Genomic DNA, 14,081 nt, shown 5'->3' with positions numbered 1-14,081 from the left:
TACCTTAAAATCTCCAAGCACTGAAATAGGATTTTGGCACCATCCTCAGAGCAGTCTGGGATCATTTTGAATAGCTAAATAATATCTTTCAGTGGCTTTATATAGTAACAGGGAGAAAACTGATTCCTGAAGTACAGTACAAAGGAGGAGCCACTAAATTGATTTCTCCTCCTCTATCACTACTGACTGGAACCATCTACCAAGATAGGAGTAGAACTACTACTCCCAATCTCTAACCACCACAGGTCCCTTTCAACTTCCTTATTATTATTATTAAGACATATCCAATACACCCTCCTCCTATTTTGTTCACAACAACAACAACAGCAACATGGTGAGGTGGGCTGGATTGAAACAGAATGACTGGCTCAGTCACTCAGCTGGGTGTCATTTGCAGTTCTCATCATGCTGACAGTTGCTGCTGAGGTCTAGTATTTTATCTTTGTCTGTATAAGTATTTTTTATCTGTATAAATACCTTGAACACATTTGTAACTCTCTCTTAGCTGATCAGTGAGCTCTGCCCCCTACAATAGTATTAGATGTGCATAAACAATAAATTTGAAGTCCTTGACCTGTGAAAATCCAAAGCTTTAAAATTTGATCATGAGAATGTCCTGGCAAGAATGTGCTGTAAGTGCCAAAATCATCTTCTCTGCACCACGAGCTATTACCTCTGGATCAGGGAGTTTCACATAGCAAATGAATTCCTCAAAATCTTTGGTTGCCACTTACTTAGCATATATTGGGTAGGCAAATCACCAAAGCTTATGATTTAGGATGAGTTTAAATATCAGAAGCACTTGAATGCTTCATTTTATTGAAAATTTGTTTTGTTTGCAACCCGTATACTTCATTTTGTACTTCATTTTGCAATATTGTGAACTAATTAGCCTCACAAATGGGTTCAACTGAAAGACAGCCACTAAATTAGATCTAGTTCTAATTCATGTTAGTGATATTTTTTTAAGCACCGGCCTGGGTAGTATTTGACTGAACCTTCTATACTTCTAGATATAGAGAGCATGTGATAGACATCAGTATTTCATTATAGCTAAATAGTATTACATATTATTTGAATAAATAACTAAAATAAGTAACTGCACAGGTAGAAATAAGACATTCCAAAAATCATGCCATTTCTGTGAAGTTCACAGCTTGTTTTTGCTTTATTTATTGAGGAACATGTAAATATATCAATTGTAAAATAATAGTTGATATGACTCTGACTCACAAATCGGTATTTTGATTATTTGTGAAAGAGATTATAGTTTTAGAAGATAATTATAGAGTTAGTGGCTGACAGTAGTTTCTCCCTTTTTCTGTCTCTCAGCAGGTAACTTAGACAACAATTGTACTATGCTTGAATAAGAGAAATGCTCTCCCGAGATACTATTTTGCCAGCGGATATGTTTTGCAGGCTATTTTAAGAAAAATCAAAACAAAATTTCAGTCTTATAATAAAATAGTCATACTGACACATACCCCATTTGGATTGCAGTATTGATTTATATGGATCTATCTTTCAAAATTGTTCAGAAATTTCAATGGGTCCAGAATGTCCTAGCCTATTGACTACTTGCAGCAAATACATGACTCCATTCATTGCCTATCTTTCTTTTGCAAAATTCAAAGCGTTATTATAATGTGTAAAGATCTATATGGCTTGAAATTAGGCTATTTAAAAATGATATTCTTCCTTACGACCTTCGTTATCACCATCAAAGATATATCCAGAGACAATGCAAGACAGTGCCTACTCAATTACTTTTTCTAGGCTTTGGAATTTTCTGTCAAGAGAGATCAAGCTTTTTTTTTTTGGTCATCCTTCTATTAGCAGGAAAAAGTGGGGGTTTTTTAAAAAAATCTAGAGTAGTCTTTGGTGTAGATGTTTGGATTGGTGGTGAGAGGTTTTATTGATGGAATTTTTATTTGCTTTAATGGTGTTCTGTTATTTTTTATTGCTTTTATTTGATATTTTTGCTTTTTATTATCATAGGCAGTGCAGATATGAGTCCCTATAATCAATGAGAATTTTTCAGTTGATTTCATAAAACAGTGCCCCCCCCCAACCTTTTGGCCACCAGGGATTGGTTCCATGGAGAAACGTTTTTCTGTGGACCGGAGGGAGCATGGTTTTGTGTGTTGCCTGCATCCCACAGAGAGGGCTTTGCTTTTTTGCATGGATTGGTTGCTGGCATGCTGCGGACTGCTGCCAGTCCATGGACCAGGGGTTGGGAACCCCTTTCATAGAGAGATGAATTTCACAAAACAGGTTGGTTAATTCCATAGAGAAAGGAAAAGGGAGGCAAGAGATATCAAGTGACATCAATATTGCTACTTCTGGGCACCTATTTTACTACTAAATTCACCTTCACAAAGATTTATAAAATAGAGTTACAAAAATGTTTAAGGGATGTCAGACTAAATTCCGATGGCATCCCTGCTATCTAATTTTGACACTGACCATTTTAATCTGATTAAGGTAAAGGCTTCCTTGTCCAGTCATGCCTGAATCTAGGGCACGGTGTTCATCTCCTTTTCGTAGCCGAGGGAGCCAGCATTGTCTGAAGACATTTCCATGGCCATTTGGCCAGCATGGCTATACATCAAAGGTGCACAGAATGCTGTTATCTTACCACCAAAGTAGTACTGATTTATCTACTTGCATTTGCATGCTTTCGAACTGCTAGGTGGGCAGGAGCTGGGGCAAGTAATGGGAACTCATCCTGTTGTCCAGTGCTTGGGTTTCAAACCCAGGCTGTCAGCTTTGCAACTGACAAGCTCAGCATCAGCTAAATCAACTAGGTTCAAATTCATCGCTAAGGGGGAGGGAGGCTGGATTTGAACATGAGTTTCTCCAAAGCTAATCTGCTAGTAACTACTGCATCTCATTATACATTACTAAAACTTGTTGTCATGATCTTTAACTGGACAAAATGGTGCATCATAGAACAATAATTTGGAACCAACGTACCTCAAAAAAATCTTATTTCATTGAATGTGCCCCAAATATGGGACCCATGTCTCCCTCGGGAATGAAATTTGGGAAAGCTGTGACTGCTTCAGTGCTACCGGCTCCTGCTACGCTGCTGGGCTGCTGCTGTGGTCATGTGATCTGCTTTTTTGCCACCCATGGTCATAACACAACAGAATACAGGTTATCTAAAGGTAAAGGTAAAGGTTAAGGTTAGTGCGTGCTAGTCATTTCCAACTCTAGGGGCCGGCGCTCATCTCCGTTTCAAAGCCGAAGAGCCAGCGCTTGTCCGAGGACGTCTCCGTGGTCATGTGGCCGGCATGACTAGACGCCAAAGGCTCACGGAACGCTGTTACCTTCCCACCGTAGTGGTCCCTATTTTTCTACTTGCATTTTTTACGTGCTTTCGAACTGCTAGGTTGGCAGAAGCTGGGACAAGTAACAGGCACTCACTCTGTTACGCGGCACTCGGGATTCGACCCGCCAAACTGCCGACCTTCTGATCGACAAGCTCAGCGTCCTAACCCACTAAGCCACCGTGTCCCTTTTACAGGTTATCTAGTTATCTGTAAAACCCTTGCTGCTTGCTTGGAGTGGGCTTGAAAGGGAAAAGACTTTGTAAGATTTTTTGTTGGAATACGAAAAAGGGTGAAAGACAAAATAACTTTATCTTTGCATTTAAATATGTAGTCTATGAAACAGGGCTTATTTAAAAGTTAAAAAAGCAAGCAAACAATCCTTATTTTGACTATTCCAGAAGAATAGATTGTTATAAAGTATAGCTATGGTCTATAGATACATATTTTTCTTTCATGGTATGAAATTATTATTATGGTTTTCAGGTATTCTATATCTGAAGAGTACGGTTGTTTATGAGGATAGCTGTGGGATACAGGTACACATTCTACCTGGAGTCATCCAAGTGACTTTGGGTCCAAAAGCATAATGAGCTTCAATCATTATAAAACTTCATACTCGTTTAGATGGATTATAAACTACAGAGCTTCTTAAGTTTGGTTCCTGGGGTATTCACCCTCACTTAAATGCATTGGGGATAGGGAATTGGAGAAAAAAAAAAGACCAGAAACTTATTAAAGGCCACTAAGAATATTGTATTTTCTGCTTGAAGAAATCCCTCTTTAGGCAATCTACAAAATGGGAATGGAGCAACTTTGCTAGCCAAGTATCCAGTTGGCACAAGAACCCTGCTTTCTAGTGACTCCATCTGAGTCATCTGTTTTTGAAATAGATGCACACTCAGCACTCCCTGAGATATTGAGAAAAGTTATTTTGGAAAGTAAAGACAGCACACTCTCTATTCTAGTCTTCTGCCTGACTATTGTGACACAACTATTCTTTCTAGTTAGCTCAGTGTAGTTTCAGGAGGATAATGGGAAGTTTTAATTTTAAACAACTGACAAAAAACATCAAATGACAAAACATCAAGGAAAAAAATTACAGAACTTCAGACAATGGATTGCTGATAACATTAAGACATTACAGGAAAGGAAGTAAAATATATTAAAGCCCTCTCAAGCCTTTGATAATTCACCTTGTTCTGGAATGGCTTGTACCTACCTGTTTTTATTGTACTTAATTTTCCACTTATGGCAATAACGTTATAAGGATATATAATTCTATATAATGAACAACTAAATGAAAAATAATCTGCATGAATCCTATGGACTCACATATACAATAAAATACCTTTACTTCAAGGGAACATTTGTTTTATACTAAAACTATTACTCATTCCATTCTGTCTATATATCTGTTAAACTATGATGTATGTATTAAATAATGCTTATTGTTCAGATCACATATTCATGAGGTTTAGTTTGTTATTTATTTATCTGTTTGTCAGATTTCTTATAGCTGCCCTACTCCAATGGAGAGAACCCCCCCAAATAAAAAATCCATAAAAAGAGATAAAGCATAATAACTCACAGACAGCCCCCAAAATGATCGTAATATCAATGCAAATTAAACAAAACAGGACTCCAAAAATACAATAATATATTACCTCTAGGCCTGAAACCAAAGCTAGGTTTTTAGAAATTTCTGGAAGCCTAGGAAAGAGGGCACTATCCTTAAATTTGATTAATTGTATTGTGAAAGCAAGAGAATCATTTAAAAGGCAGTAGACAGTGGTGGGATTCAGCCATTTCGCACCACTTCGGCAGGACTGGTAGCTAATTTTTTGTTGCCCAGGCCCAGAATGGACTTCTGGAAGCGGTATCCACACAGAGAACCGGTTGTTCACATATTTGAATCCCACCACTCGTGGTAAAGCATAGTAGACTATTTTATAAGGGTGCTGTGGCTCAGTGAGTTAGGACGCTGAGCTTGTCGATCAGATGGTCGGCAGTTTGGCAAGTTGAATCCCGAGTGCCACGGAACAGAGTGAGCACCTGTTACTCGTCCCAGCTTCTGCCAACCTAGCAGTTCGAAAGCACGTAAAAATGCAAGTAGAAAAATAGGGACCACTACGGTGGGAAGGTAACAGTGTTCTGTGCGCCTTTGGCGTCTAGTCATACCGGCCACATGACCACGGAGACGTCCTCGTACAAGCACTGGCTCTTCGGCTTTGAAACGGAGATGAGCACCGGTCCCTAGAGTTGGAAACGACTAGCACGCATGTGCGGGGGAACCTTTACCTTTACCTTTTTAACAATAGGAAATTGTATCTCCACCAAAACTGAATCTCCAGTAGTAAAAGTACTTGAAGCAATCAGTACATTAAACCATATCACTTACATTGGAAACAGGTCTCTGGACTATTAGTAGTTTGCAGATCAGTTGGAATGGCTGTTTATTAAAATATATTTTAGCCATTTTTTTCTCGGCTTAGACAGTAGCAAAAATGTTATTGACAGAATATGTTCACAAATGGCAAAATCCAGTTTATAATAATCAATACCAGTTTATGCTGATGGATTGAGAGGAGTCAGTTTGCCCTCCCTCTGCAGCCCTCCATGTACACTTTATAAATTTGCTCCAGATGGTTTTCTAAGCTGCCAAATCATTTTAAGAGTATAAAAGCTGTGAGAGGGAGAAGAGGAGGAGAAAGTTCCCTCTCATGCAACTCTGGAATGCACTCATTATACAGAAATAATAATGTGTATGTTAAGTGCAGGCATGAATATTATTCCTATTCAAAACACAACAGAAAAAAGGGGTTACAAAGCACACTATTGGAGTTGCAATTTCAGCTACATAAAGGACGGGTATTTCAATCATGCAGCATAAGTTACTGAGTTACGTATAGCCAGGCTACAAATTAAGATTAAAATTGAGTGTAGCTTGAGAAAATGTCATACCTCAAGGACAAAAGAAGGCTGAATGGGCACTAAATATTTTATAATAGGAAGAAGAATTAAATTACAATAGTTTGTTGCTTATATGTTCTGGCAGTCTGAAAATTGCATAGTTCTCTGCTTGTAACCTTTTGAGCTTCTGTCTTTAGCAATCCATGGGAAAGTGGGCTGCATTATGAAAATGTAACATTTCATTTTAGTGCATTTTAGGACACAGAACTATTGGGAGTCCAGAGAATCTATCTGGACCATTATTATTGCAAACTATGTTCAGATACAGCAGAAAAGAATAATACTACTATATATAGTTCTGTTTTCAATCTGATACATAATTACTCTTCCAAAAACAATCTTAGCTGTTTCTTGTATTTTCTACATTAGTTGTGTAGGGTTTATGAATTGTTTCTGTTTAAATGCATCTAGGGTAATGTTAAAAGAGTTGTGGACAATTTCATTTCTAAATTAATATTACATAGACTACAGAGACCCATTGGGATAAAACAATTTGAATCACTTAATTCATCATAATTTGTAATGCTACTTTTGTAACAGTTTCATTGTTTACGCATATCCAGTGAGCTAACTGGTCAGATATAGGCTCCATCACTGGAGGTTTTTAAGTAGAGATTGGATGATCATATGTCTGGAATGGTGTAAGATCTCCTGCTCGTGTAGGAGGTTAGACTAGAAGACCCCCAAGGTCCCTTCTAACTCTGTTTTTCTGTATTCTGTAAATAGAAAAGCAAAAATTATTACAGGTAGCTGAGGTGCCTAATATTGGAAAATCCTACCAATGGCTAGAAATGGCTGGATTAAAAGATAGCACTGAGGCACAGATCATAGCAAGACAAGAACAGGCACTATATACCAGATCCATTCTGCAGGGGCTGATTGCACTAGACAGGATCCAAGGTGCAGAGTATGCAGAGTAACCTCAGAGACAGTCCAACACGTAGTGGCAGGGTGCAACATGCAGGTAGGAACAACATACATTGAACGGCACAACCAGGTAGGGGATTCCACAGAAGCTAAGATCTTGTGGGATTTCCAGACAGGAAGGCAGATATTGGCCAATCAGGCAGACATCAGGGTAGGAGACAAGGATACATGGACCAGAAAACAGCAGTGGTGGTAGATGTAGAGCTGACAAGTGACAGCAGTATTAGGAGAGAGTGTAAAAAACTGGAGAAGTACCAGGGTCTGAAAAAGGAACTAAAGAGAGTGTGGAATGTAAAGGCCAAAGTGATTCTAGTGGTGGTAGGAGTATTTGGGATTATGACTCCTAATTATTTGGGAGAGAGGTTTCAACAGATTCCAACAACATTTTCAGAATTCTCTGTCCACAAGAGTTCAGTGCTAGGAACAGTTGAGATACTGCACAGATCCCCCTCAAACCAGTGGTGGGATTCAACCAGTTCACACCACTTCAGCAGAACTGGTAGCTACTTTTTTGTTGGACTTCTAGAAGCGGCATCCACACAGAGAACTGTTGGAGCATTCAAAACTTCTAGAGGCAGGTTGTTCCACTGATTAATTGTTCCAACTGTCAGGAAATTTCTCCTTGCTTCTCTCCTTAAATAGTTTCCATCCATTGCTTCTTGTCCTGCCTTCAGGTGTTTTGGAGTGTAGCTTGACCCCCTTTTCTTTGTGGCAGCCCCTCAGATATTGGAACACTGCTATCATGTCTCCTGTTGTGTAGTGAGTTCTTTGGAGGCAGGAAGCAAGATGAGAGGTTTCAAACAGGAACATTTCTTTATTGATGCAAACAAGAACAGAACTGAACCAGAGACTTCTGCGCAGCTACTTATATGGTTGGCCACTAGGCGGCGGCCAATAGGTTTAAAGGAATGCATTCCCACCCAAAATCATCCAATGATCTTGTTGGAGACTACATGTCTGGTTAGTCTGTGACTGTTACACAGACACTTTAAGCAGCATTGAGCAACCTTAAGCAGCATTCAAAAGACACATAAAAACAGTTCAAGTAAAATCCCAATACATTACACCCCTCCCCCCTAGAATGTACACACATTCTTAATATTATTTGAGAATAAATCTTGCAAATATGGTGGTGGTCTGCGTGACCTTGCAGATCGCCTGGGGGATCCAGGCAACTCCTGGTCCACCAGCTAACCCGTCGCGCTGGGTAGACCAGGACTCATGAGTTCACGAGAGTCAGATTGACTCGAGTCCCTTTGGCTGGCCATTCCAGGTTGGCCCAGACCAAAGTCCAAGGAAGAAGCAGAGTTAGCACAGCGGCTGTCTTGTTCGGGTTGATTTTCCCCATCAGGGGACCCATGTTGCACTCCCGGGCTTTGCCCATCTACGACCACCTCCCTGTTGTACTGAATCTTCAGAGCGTGTGAACTGCTTGGCTGCCAGTTTAAGGCTCTATTTGCAGACCTGCCATGAGGTCCTCGCTTAGTGGCCATTCTGCAAAACGCTTCCGCAGCTGATCAATATGGCGGCGAATGACCCCCCCCATCCAGAGCCACCTTGTAGGAAAGAGGTCCTGAAATTTTGATAATTTTACCCAGCACCCACAAGTTCCCATGCCCATAGTTTCGGGCCCACACCCCATCACCCACTTGCAACCCCCTTGGAACCTTTGGGCGAGAGGTGTTTGCTGCCACCCAGTCAGGGTGCAACTTGTCCAGTTTTGTAATGAGCCTTCTTCCTCAGCAAAGCTCTGCTGGGCTCTTGCCTGTTGCTGTACAAGGTATAGTGTGCTGGCAAAGCAAGAAATCAGCCAGCCTATGGTGCCAATCTCCGGTCACTATGCACTTGAGTGACTCCTTTGTTGTGCGCACCATGTGTTCGGCCTGCCCGTTAGTTGAGGGGTGAAAGGGAGCTGATGTTGCATGCCTTATGAGGTTAGTCCTCATGCAGGCTTGAAACTGTGCTGCTGTGAACTGGGCCCCGTTGTCTGAGACTACGACGTCCGGTAGCCCGTGAGTGGCAAAAAGCTTTCTAAGCACCTGGATGGTCCTAGCAGTACTCATAGTTGCAATAGGAATTACTTCCAACCATTTAGAGTGGCTGTCGACCACTATCAAAAATAGCTGTCCCTGAAAGGGCCCAGCAAAGTCAATATGAATCCTTGACCATGGTGTATGAGTTTCCTCCTATCTGTGGACAGGAGCATGTGGCATTTTTGGCCGTGTAACACCCGTGTACTTGGGCCTCGATAGCCTTGTCTAACCCTGGCCACCATAGGTAGCTTCGTGCCAATGCCTTCATCTGGACTATGTATGGATGTCCCTCATTCAGAGACTGAAGTACACGGTGCCTCTATGAACTGGGGACAGTAACCCTGCTCCCCCATAATATGTAGCCTTTGTGAGCTGAAAGCTCAACCCTACATGTGAACTAGCTCTGGAACTCAGGTCCAGGGCTATTTTCAAGCCACCCAGTGTGAATCCATACCAAAACTCTACTTAAAACCTTGTCTGCAGCAGTTTCTGCAGCCACCTCTCCAGCATGGAGGGGAAATTCAGGCAAATCCTGAACTGACAAAATGCCAGCTGCTGGAGCTGGATCTGGCTCCACCTGTGGAAATGGCAACCTGCTAAGGCCGTCTGCATGGCCTATGTCTTTGCTGGGTTTGTGAACCAGCCTGTAGCTGTAGTGTAACATTGGGGTCTCTTCTACTGAGTTCCTGGGATTCCGTATTGATGCTGAAGGCATCCACCCTTCTGAGTCCAAGCTGAAGGCCATTCAGCTGGCACCTAGCCCCAGGTCAAAAGGAGAGCTTCAGGCATTCCTGGGTCTCCTTAATTTTTACCATGCATTCCTTCCTAACAAGGCCACAGTGGCAGAGCCGTTATACCGGCTCTTAGACAAAAACACCCCATGGAAGTGGACCAAGGTTCACAAAAACAGCTTTAAGGCAGTAAAGTCACTACTGTCCTCCAATTCAGTGCTTACGCACTTTAAAGAATCATTGCCTGTATGCATTGCATGTGACGCATCCCCTTATGGGCTGTGGGCTGTTTTAAGCCATTTGGAAAGTAATGGGACTCAAGTCCCAATTGCCTATTATTCAAGGACATTGTCCTCAGCTGAACGCAATTACACTCAAATTGACAAAGAGGCCTTGGCCATTGTGGCTGGTGTGAAGACACTTACTTCTTTTCAATTTAAGGCCTGCTTCGTGGAACCATTGAAGGATGGCTTTGAGCCTCCTTGCAAGCACCTCAGTGGACTCACCGGCAATGAGCACATCGTCAAAATAGTGGCAAACCCCCAGAATGCCATTGAGCGTACGCTTCATAACTCCTTGAAAAATCCCAGGGGCTACGCTAACCCCGAATTGAAGGCGCTTGACTTTAAAAGCCCCCCCCCGTGTTACAATGGTTTGTGTAGCCGCTGTGGCCTTGTCCACAGGTAACTGCTGATAGGCCTGTGCCATATCTAATTTAGTGAACACGGTCCCCCCTTGCAGCGATGCCAAGATGTGGCTAACGACTGGCACTGGGTTTTTGTGCTGCTTAAGTGCCCTATTTATGGTGCACTTGTAATCAGCACAAATTCTGACCTCCCCATTGGCCTTAAGTGGCGTTACAATTGGCGTTTCCCATTCAGCCCCATCTACGGGCTGTAGTACCCCCTGGCTGACTAGCTTGTCCAGTTCTGCATCAATTTTATGTTCAAGTTAAATGGCACTCTACGAAGTTTGATCCTAATAGGCATTATGGCAGGATCAAATTTAAAGGCCCTTGTACTCTCCCAGGCTTGTGTCAAAAACATCCGCGAACTCCTCACATACTGACGCCAAGTTCGCCGCTTGTGTCTGGTGGATTCCAGTGACTTGGATGCCCAGAGCATCAAACCAATCAAGCCCTATTAAGCTCGTTCTCTGGCCCTCCACCACAATCACATCCAGCCCCCCCAAAAACCCCTTGAACTTGACAGCCAAGGTGGCCTCGCCTTTGACGGCAACTCGGGAGTTTTGGAAGTTAGTCAGAATGGTGTTGGATGGCCTAAGCTTGGCCCATCTCTTACTACGGTTGCAGATGAACCGGAAAGTCTCCAGGGAAATGATGGACACTGCGGAACCTGTGTCCAGTTCCATCCTGCAAGGGACGCCTTCCAGCTCGACTTGAAGCTGAAGTCTTGTCTTAAGGGGATGGCAAGCTCCCATGTGGCAAACACTCCAACGGCTGGAGCAAAACCCTACACTATGCTGCCCCGGGGCCCCGGTACCTCTCCTGATTGGAACATCCGATTGGCAGTCCTTCTGGCGACCTCTACAGACTGACGCGATGTGACCAGTTTTCCCGCAGGCCCAACACGTGGCTGTCCAGAACCTGCAGTCTGCTCGCTGGTGGTGGCCGCCACATCCCAAACCCCGAGGGAAGGGAACTGCCTTGTAAGGAGTCTTCGGTTCCTTGCCGTGATGCCATTGGATCTTGTCAACTTTGTGGTCGGAGTCAACATCTTCTGGAAGTTCGGCATCCTCGTGGTGGATGGCCTCCTCGTGCTGAGTGCTTTTGGCGGGCCACATGGCCTTCACAGCTCTGCCGGCAGCTTCGTCTGCCATGACTTCTTTTAAGGCTTCCTGGAGCAAGAGAGTCTCTTTTGCAAAAAGTTTCTGTTGCAGCTCTCTGCTTTGTAGTCCACAGATGAATCGGTCTTGAAGCCTTTCTTCTAAGTCTGAAAATTGGCACAGGCATGAAGCTTGTCTCAATGCTGCGATGAATACTGTGGCCGTCTCTCCAGGTTGTTGAACTCGTTGTTCGAAGACGTGCCTCCACGCGATCACTGACAGCTTGGGCTGGAAATGGTCACTGAGCCCTTTCTTCAGGTCTGCGAAAGTAGCGGACTCCAACTGCGCCGGTGCGACTAAGTTCTCCACAATGTCGAATGTTGCAGGCCCGCAGACACAGAGGAGTGTTGCGGCCTTCAGGCCATCTTCGGTGACTTGGTTGGCACGGAGGTAGTTTTCTACTCTTGAGATGTAGGATGACCATCTCTCTGGGTGAGTAACATCAAATTCCTCAAGCTTTCTGACTTTCGCCATCTTCGGGAAGTCTTCGTGGCTTGGGTCTCTCATTGCCTCATCCTGTTTCTTCTGTAGGCTCTGGGACTGGTCCATAGGGGTGGTGGTTGCTAGCGTGGCTTGCTAGGCTGACCAAGGGGGGGAAAACATGTTCGCTGCCAGGCGCTTTGCTGGCCTCACCCCTTAGTGACTTTCAGCTCTTCCGAAGAAGCAGGATCCTATCCTCATTGCCAGTGTTGTGTAGTGAGTTCTTTGGAGGCAGGAAGCAAGACGAGAGGTTTCAAACAGGAACATTTATTTATTGAGACAAACAGGAACAGAACTGAACCAAAGGCTTCTGCACAGCTACTTATATGGTTGGCCACTAGGCGGTGGCCAATAGGTTTAAAGGAACCCATTCCTGCCCCAAATTATCCAATGATCTTCTTGGAGGCTGCATGTCTGGCTAGTCAGCGACTGTTACACAGACACCTCAATTGAGCAACCTTAAGCAGCATTCAAAAGACACGTAAAAACAGTTCAAGTAAAATCCCAATATATTACATCCCCCCTCATCCTTCTCTTCATTAAACTAATTAATGATAACTCTGTAATAATATATGAGCTTTGATTTGAGGACAAAGAAGGATGAAAATATTGGAATGGGATGAGCTCTTGCTTGCTCTCTTTCCCACCAGGACTTTGGGCTGTATGTATGTAGGTGTTAGGGGGACGCTAGCTCAGCAATTAAAGACACTGAATTTGTCAGCTGGAAAGTTGACAGCCTGAGTTCGAGACTTGAGTGCCATGCAATGAGGTGAGCTCTCATTACTTGCCCCCGCTCCTGCCGAAAGTATCCAAATGCAAGTAGATAAATAGGTACCACTTCAGTGGGAAGGTAGCAGTGCTCTGTGCATATAGTCATGCTGGCCATATGACACAGAAATGTCTTTGGACAATGCTGGCTCCCTCAACTAAGAAACAGAGATGAACACTGCCCCCTACAGTTGGACACTTCCCCCTCTTTTTCCCCCCACTAGAAAGGGGGAAAATGTTTATGAATATAGATTTTTGCATCTGTTTGTAAAAGAGTGGTTTCCGTGCATGGGAGCAGTTCAATACATAAAGAGGGGTTTGTTTTATAAATGGATTACCTTATTTTATAGGAAATTATTTTCAATCAATAGTTATTAATTTCATTAATGGTTTTTTTTGTGCGGGTTTTGACATGCTTTGGCATATAACGTTTGGATGTGGTATGTGTATAGATTCACATTTGCACATGTGAATACAAGTAGTCCTCGTTTAATTACCATAGTTGGGATTGTCAACTTAGTAGCTAATTACATGCCTGCAACAGACTTATGATGTCACTTCCCTTTGGTCATTAAAGGAATCACTGCAGTCATTAAGTGAGAAATCATGTGATTGTGACTTACAATTTTATTTCTATGTGCTCCATTAACTCTGCTTGTTGAAAGTCAGTTGTGAAGTGTGTGAATGTCCATCATGTGATTGCAATATACTGTGACAATTGTTAATAGGAGAGTTGGTCACAAAGCTGGTTTTTTCACACTTTTGTAATGTTGCATAGTTGCTAAATGAGGCAGTCAGTAAGCAAGAGCTACCTGTATGTACAAAAATACCCAAGTGTGTCCCACACAACATTTATGGAGAGAGGGTTATGGGGACTGTTTTCAGCTGTGTAGACAATCCTGATTGGCAAGATGGGGGAAACTGGATATTACATAAGAGTTTGGGGTTTAGAAAGTTTCACTGTCAATTCTTCTTTGGGCTTGGAGGTTATT

General features: G+C 42.8%; 1 protein-coding gene across 1 annotated transcript in view; it reads left to right on the top strand.

Moving 5' to 3' along the window:
* The window catches only part of KCNK2 (potassium two pore domain channel subfamily K member 2), a gene marked incomplete at both ends in the record, with an annotated part of 107,487 nt that overhangs the window by 92,245 nt on the left and 1,161 nt on the right, over positions 1 to 14,081 (top strand). The window lies entirely within an intron of this gene.

Source organism: Vipera berus (genome assembly GCF_964194415.1).
Source record: "Vipera berus genome assembly, chromosome: 1".
Taxonomy (NCBI): domain Eukaryota; kingdom Metazoa; phylum Chordata; class Lepidosauria; order Squamata; family Viperidae; genus Vipera; species Vipera berus.
This window is presented reverse-complemented; position numbering and strand designations above follow the sequence as displayed.